This window comes from Entelurus aequoreus, linkage group LG10 (genome assembly GCF_033978785.1).
Source record: "Entelurus aequoreus isolate RoL-2023_Sb linkage group LG10, RoL_Eaeq_v1.1, whole genome shotgun sequence".
In the NCBI taxonomy this organism is placed as follows: domain Eukaryota; kingdom Metazoa; phylum Chordata; class Actinopteri; order Syngnathiformes; family Syngnathidae; genus Entelurus; species Entelurus aequoreus.
In genome coordinates, this window is record NC_084740.1 from 66,693,371 (window position 1) to 66,701,318 (window position 7,948).

At 44.8% G+C, this 7,948-nt stretch overlaps 1 long non-coding RNA gene across 1 annotated transcript; it reads right to left on the reverse strand.

The window, feature by feature from the left end:
- Positions 1 to 665: 665 nt before the first annotated feature.
- LOC133658077 (uncharacterized) lies at positions 666 to 7,650 on the reverse strand. The gene is made up of 3 exons (XR_009827393.1): positions 7,561 to 7,650; positions 7,165 to 7,375; positions 666 to 742 (listed from the first exon to the last, which is right to left on the reverse strand). It is a non-coding gene; the product is annotated as an uncharacterized LOC133658077 (long non-coding RNA).
- Between the last annotated feature and the right edge of the window lie 298 nt (positions 7,651 to 7,948).

Here is a 7,948-nt window from a genome sequence, read left to right on the forward strand (position 1 = left end):
TCACTATTAAATGAACCAAAAATATGACTTATTTTATGTTGGTGAAAATATTGGACACAGTGTGTTGTCAAGCTTATGAGATCCGATGCAAGTGTAAGCCACTGTGACACTATTGTTAATTTTTTTATTTTTTATAAATGTCTAATGATAATGTCAATGAGGGATTTTTAATCACTGCTATGTTGAAATTATTGATACTGTTGTTGATAATATTAATTTTTGTTTCACTACTTTTGGTTTGTTCTGTGTCGTGTTTGTGTCTCCTCTCAATTGCTCTGTTTATTGCAGTTCTGAGAGTTGCTGGGTCGGGTTTGGTTTTGGAATTGGATTGCATTGTTATGGTATTGCTGTGTATTGTTTTGTTGGATTGATTAATTAAAAAAAATAAAAAATGATTTTTTTTAATTTTTTTAATCAATTTTTTAAAAATGAGAATCGATTCTAAATCGCACAACGTGAGAATCGTGATTCGTATTCAAATCGATTTTTTCCCACACCCCTAATATATATATATATATATATATATATATATATATATATATATATATATATATATATATATATATATATATATATATATATATATATATATATATATATATATATATATATATATTATTTGTTTGTTTTTTCAGCTACCTGTGAGTGCACCTCCATCATGTCCTGCTTCCTTCTCTACCTGGCAGTGCTTGGCCTTCAGACAGGTAAGACCACATAAAGATTGCTCCTCTTCATTCCGAAACTGCAACAAAGAAAAAAAAAATGTAAAAACATGTTTGAACACTCAGGTGCTGCCGCAATGGACTGGACTTTTACCAGGTCTGGAGAGATGGACATCACCAACTGTCCCATCACATACTTTGGACAAAAGTACCACAAATTATATGTGAGAACCATCTGCATCTTCACATTAGCCCGCTAGACAGCGACACAAGTTCAATTACATAAGCACCTGGCAGTGCGAGGTGTTTTTGTATCACATTTAAATAACCCTTCTTGATATTACAAGCACAGCATTTACTTATAGGACCCAATCCAAACAACCTTTCCTAGTCAGGGTGAAGAAAAAAAAATTCAAACAGCACAAAATGTCAACCCACATGACATGGTCACATGTAACACAACCTGTTGATTGAACGTTTTGGGTATTATTATTTAAAAAAAGGTGCCACCACTATAAAAAAAAATCGAAATTACACATTTAAATTCACTGCAAGGCATGATTGGAAAAATGCAGAACGCTCTTTCCGCACTTGTCCATGTTTGACTTTTAGCTGCTTGGTATTTCTGCTTGATTACAAAGCTTTAAAGAGGTCATCACGGAAGTAAACAAAGTAGGAGTTGAACTTTCACATACTCTTAATATTCAATTATAATAATATATTCATGATATATTGTATTATGTAAACAGACACACACACACACATATTATCGTTGTGGTTTATGCAGCCCTTTGAGGCATTTGTGAATAAGGGCTATTTAAATTAACTTGGATTGATATGTATGATATATGATTACTGCTTTGCACACTCTTGGCATTCTCTCGATGGGCTTCAAGAGGTAGTTACCTGAAATAGTTTTCCGACAGTCTTGAAGGAGTTAGCTCATCGAGAGAAAGCCAAGAGTGTGCAAAGCAGTAATCAGAGCAAAGGGTGGCTATTTTGAAGAAACTAGAATATAAAACATGTTTTCAGTTATTTCACCTTTTTTTTGTTAAGCGCATAACTCCACGTGTGTTCATTCATAGCTTTGATGCCTTCAGTGACAATCTACAATATAAATAGTCATGAAAATAAAGAAAATGCATTGAATGAGAAGGTGCGTCCAAACTTTTGGCCTGTACTGTATATATATATATTTATATATATATATATTAGGGACGTCCGATAATATCGGACTGCTGATGTTATCGGCCGATAAATGCTTTAAAATGTAATATGGGAAATTATCGGTATCGGTTTCTTAAATTATCGGTATCGGTTTCAAAAAGTAAAATGTATGACTTTTTAAAACGCAGCTGTGTACACGGACGTAGGGAGAAGTACAGAGCGCCAATAAACCTTAAAGGCACTGCCTTTGCGTGCCGGCCAAGTCACATAACATTTACGGCTTTTCACAGACACAAGTGAATGCAAGCCATACTTGGTCAACAGCCATACAAGTCACACTGAGGGTGGACGTATAAACAACTTTAACACTGTTACAAATATGCGCCACACTGTGAACCCACATCAAACAAGAATGAGAAACACATTATGGGAGAACATCCGTAACACAACATAAACACAACAGAACAAATACCCAGAACCCCTTGCAGCACTAACTCTTCCGGGATGCTACAATATACACCCCCCGCTACCTCCTACCCCCCACCTCAACCTCGCCCCCCCGACCCCGCCCAACTCAACCTCCTCATGCTCTCTCAGGGAGAGCATGTCCCAAATTCCAAGCTGCTGTTTTGAGGCAAGTTAAAAAAAATAATGTCAATAATAAATATGGCAGTGCCATGTTGGCATTTTTTTCCATAACTTGAGTTGATTTATTTTGGAAAACCTTGTTACATTGTTTAATGCATCCAGCGGGGCATCACAACACAATTAGGCATAATAATGTGTTAATTCCATGACTGTATATATCGGTATCGGTTGATATTGGAATCGGTAATTAAGAGTTGGACAATATCGGAATATCGGATATATATATATATATATATACATACACATATATATATATACATATATATATATATATACACATATATATATAAATATATATATATATATATACATATATATATATATATATATACATATACATATATATATATATATACATATATATATACATATATATATATATACATATATATATATATACATATATATATATATATATATATATATATATATATATATATATATATATATATATATATATATATATATATATATATATATATATATATATACATATATATATATACAGGGGGGGTTACCCACATATGCGGTCCTCTCCAAGGTTTCTCATAGTCATTCACATCGACGTCCCTTGTGTGGGCTCTGTGCCGAGGATGTCGTTGTGGCTTGTGCAGCCCTTTGAGACTTTTGTGATTTAGGGCTATATAAATAAACATTGATTGATTGATTGATTGATTGATATATGTATATATATATATATATATATATATGTATACATATATATATATATATATATATATATTGCATGCAGTCGGCTTTCGGCCCCCGGCCAAATTCTTTTAGCCAAACGCAGCCCCGCAGGTCCAAAAGTTTGGACACCCCTGCACTAAACAGTTAAGGCAAACTCTTGTAATTACACCTCACCACCACAGGGGGGCACCTACAATAACACAGCTTTCATCATTTCCTGTTTTTACACGACAAAAGGTGGCGTTCAACGACAGCCGCTTCGCACTATGCTTCAACGGCGCCTACGAAGACGGCGCCCAAAACGACTGCATCGTGATGTCGGGAGGGACGGCGGACAGAGGCAACTGGTCCGTACTCGCACACGAGATACCAGCAGGGTCCGGGGTCCATAAGATGTTGCCGGAACTGAAGCATGCCGGGAAGTGTGTCAACGTGATACCTTTGAAAGATCATCAATATTCTGAGGTAGGTTTTTAAGGTTAGCTAACCTCACAAGATGTTGCTGTTGTTTACTTATTTACTTACATTACAGATTCAACAAGTGGAACTGGGCAACTTCGGAGCACAATCCATTCTGGCTATCAGGACTTATCCCGGATACACAGACGCGGATCTTGTAAGAGCAGCACCGGTTTCTTCAGAAAACACCGGTCTTGTCACAGCAGCATGGAATAAAAAAGAAAATAAATAATCTAAGTTGATCCATGTTCAAAAGGACTAACCATTTGTAGTCCTTGGTAAGTTCCACTCCGTGGGCAACTGTAGCTGTGGTGTCGAGGGCTTGGGAAATGTCATTTATCTTGACAGCGACAGAAGACCAGCAAAGTGTAGGGCAAGGTGAGGCAGAAAGGTTGGGAGGGTATGTGAGCTGGCAGGTGCTTGCTTTTAATCAGGGGTGCCCATTACGTCGATCGCGAGCTACCGGTCGATCACGGAGGGTGTGTGAGTCGATCGTGGAGGCTGTGTCAGTCGATTGCCAAGGGTGTGTCAATCGATCACGGGGGGTGTGTCAGTCGATCGCCAAGGGTGTGTCAGTCGATCGCAGAGAGTGTGTCAGTCGATCGCTGAGGCTGTGTCAGTCGATCGCCGTGGGTGTGTCAGTCGATCGCACAGGGTGTGTCAGTCGATCGCGAAAAGTGTGTCAGTCAATCACGGAGAGTGTGTCAGTCGATCGTGGAGGGTGTGTCAGTCGATTGCGGAGGCTGTGTCAGTCGATCGCCGAGGGTGTGTCAGTCGATCGCACAGGGTGTGTCAGTCGATCGCACAGGGTGTGTCAGTCGATCGCGAAAAGTGTGTCAGTCAATCGCGGAGGGTGTGTCAGTCGATCGCGGAGGGTGTGTCAGTCGGATCGCGGAAGGTGTGTCAGTCGGATCGCGGCGGGTGTGTCAGTCGATCGTGGAGGGTGTGTCAGTCGATCGCGCAGGGTGTGTCAGTCAATCGTCGAGGGTGTCTCAGTCGATCGCAGAGGGTGTGTCAGTCGATCGCAGAGGGGTGTGTCAGTCGATCGCGGAGGCTGTGTCAGTCGATCGCCAAGGCTGTGTCAGTCGATCGCGGAGGGTGTGCCAGTCGATCGCGGAGAGTGTGTCAGTTGATCACAGAGAGTGTGTCAGTCGTTAGCCGAGGGTGTGTCAGTCGATCGCCGAGGGTGTGTCAGTCAATCGCGGAGGAGTGTGTCAGTCAATCGCGGAGGCTGTGTCAGTCGATTGCGGAGGGTGTGTCAGTTGATCGCGGAGGGTGTGTCATTTGACCGCGGAGGGGTGTGTCAGTCGATCGCGGAGGGTGTGTCAGTCAATCATTAAGGGTGTCTCAGTCGATCGTGGAGGGTGTGTCAGTCGATCGCGGAGGGTGTGTCAGTCGATCGTGGAGGCTGTGTCAGTCGATCGCCAAGGGTGTGTCAATCGATCACGGGGGGTGTGTCAGTCGATCGCCAAGGGTGTGTCAGTCGATCGCAGAGAGTGTGTCAGTCGATCGCGGAGGCTGTGTCAGTCGATCCCTGTGGGTGTGTCAGTCGATCGCACAGGGTGTGTCAGTCGATCGCGAAAAGTGTGTCAGTCAATCGCGGAGAGTGTGTCAGTCGATCGTGGAGGCTGTGTCAGTCGATCGCCGAGGGTGTGTCAGTCGATCGCACAGGGTGTGTCAGTCGATCGCGAAAAGTGTGTCAGTCAATCGCGGAGGGTGTGTCAGTCGATCACGGAGGGTGTGTCAGTCGGATTGCGGAAGGTGTGTCAGTCGGATCGCGGCGGGTGTGTCAGTCGATCGCAGAGGGTGTGTCACTCGATCGCCGAGGGGTGTGTCAGTCGATCGCGGAGGCTGTGTCAGTCGATCGCCAAGGCTGTGTCAGTCGATCGCGGAGGGTGTTTCAGTTGATCGCGGAGAGTGTGCCAGTCGATCGCGGAGAGTGTGTCAGTCGATCGCGGAGAGTGTGTCAGTCGATCGCAGAGAGTGTGTCAGTCGATCGCAGAGGGTGTGTCAGTCGATCGCCGAGGGTGTGTCAGTCAATCGCGGAGGAGTGTGCCAGTCAATCGCGGAGGCTGTGTCAGTCGATTGCGGAGGGTGTGTCAGTCAATCGCGGAAGGTGTGTCGGTCGATCGCGTAGGGTGTGTCAGTCGATCGCGAAAAGTGTGTCAGTCGATCGCGGAGGGTGTGTCAGTCGATCGCGCAGGGTGTGTCAGTCAATCATTGAGGGTGTGTCAGTCGATCGCGAAAAGTGTGTCATTTGACCGCGTAGGGGTGTGTCAGTCGATCGCGGAGGGTGTGTCAGTCAATCGTCGAGGGTGTCTCAGTCGATCGCCGAGGGTGTGTCAGTCGATCGCCGAGGGGTGTGTCAGTCGATCACTGAGGGTGTGTCAGTCGATCGCGGAGGGTGTGTCAGTCGATCGCGGAGGGTGTGTCAGTCGATCGCGGAGGGTGTGTCAGTCGATCGCGGAGGGTGTGTCAGTCGATCGCGGAGGGTGTGTCAGTCGATCGCGGAGGGTGTCAGTCGACTGTAGCAAGGCATTAAAAAATTTGACCTAAAAATTAGCGATCATCAATCTTCCCCAAGACGTCACTTTTGTCACTTGATTGACATTCACGACACCTGAGGGTCTTCTGAGATGATGCTGGCTACTGCCAGATCATTATTAAGAAAAAAACGACCGACAGGAAGGCGAGAAACACTTTTTTATTTCAACAGACTCTCGCGCCTTACCTGCTGTCAAAACTCTAAAGGCCGACTGCACAGTTCCTGTCTTCACAATAAAAGCGCTGCTTCATCCTGCCTGCGCTAACAAAACAAGAGTCTCAGAAAGCTAGCGCAAACAAGCTATGGAGTTTGTCGCCAATATTATTTCTTGTAAAGTGTATAAAAAAGGAGTATGGAAGCTGGACAAATAAGATGCCAAAAACCAACCACTTTCATAAACAGTGGGCTTTCTAACAATTAGGAAGGTTTGTGTCGTGTTTGACAGAAACCATATGAAAACAAAAATATAGTTTTCCCCATTTTTGAAAAAGCTCCAGGGAGCCACTAGGGCACTAGCCGCAGGTGGCTACAGAGCTGCGGGTTGCCGACCCCCGGTTTAGGGCATAGAAATATATGTTGCAACGTTGGCTAGATTGTCCTGGCCTGATATCTTCTACTGGATACAAATGTCATTGGTCCAGGTGGCGTATGCGCAGGTAAAAGGCCAAACAGTTTCCAAGCACGTGTTTCAAGCCAACGAGACGAGCGTGGGCGTCATCACAGACATGAGCGGATGCCGACTCTCAGGTCAGCTGATCCAATAGCTCATGGAGTCGGTTTCAACCAGCTAACCGAATCTCCCAAATGGCAGGTTCTGTTTACATGATCAATACCACCATTAGCGACCCAGACGTCTGCGCTACCGTCACGTGCGACGTGAACGGCCTCGCCACCGCGGTCAGCGAATGTGCACCGATGCACCACTGCCAAGGCAACGGCAGGTAAATCCACAACAAGCCCAGTTGATTTATTCGAACCATTGACTTTGCATACCTGTATCTATTCCATCAGCTGCGCCTTTGACGCCATGTGCACTTTGACCGCCTCCACGGTCATCGATTTTGTCGGCCGGGTTCACACTGTGACTGACCGATGCGGATACACTCTGATGAAGTCTGAGGCCGTCCCAAACGTCCGGATCCAGGGCGTATTCAAGGAGCGGCGCCGCAAGGACGTCAGCTTCTTGGACCATGTGATCGTGCACCTGGACAAGCAAGATGTTAAGATGGAGTTACTACAAGGTGGCCGAGTGGAGGTAAGAGTTCATCTCCACTACAGAGAGATCACTTCACTGAGATGTCTATTGTGGTCTTCTGTCGCTGTCAAGATGAATGACATTTCCCAAGCCCTCGACACCACAGTTACAGTTGTCCACGGAGTGGAACTTACCAAGGATCAGAGCGGAGTGACTGCTAAAATATCGCAGTCCAACTACACAGTTACAGTCTTCTTTGATGGCAACACGGTGCAGATCCACCTGAAGGGTATGAACAGAAATCATTATCGGTCGATAAATGCTTTAAAATGTAATATCGGAAATTATCAGTATCGGTTTCAACCTCCCGATTTTCCCGGGAGACACCCGAATTTCAGTGCCCCTCCCGACAATCTCCCGGGGCAACCATTCTCCCTATTTCCACCCGGACAACATTATTGGGGGCATGCCTTAAAGGCACTGCCTTCAGCGTCCTCTACAACCTGTCATCACGTCCGCTTTTCCTCCATACAAACAGCCACTTAATATATGCGGCTTTTACACACACACAAGTGAATGCAA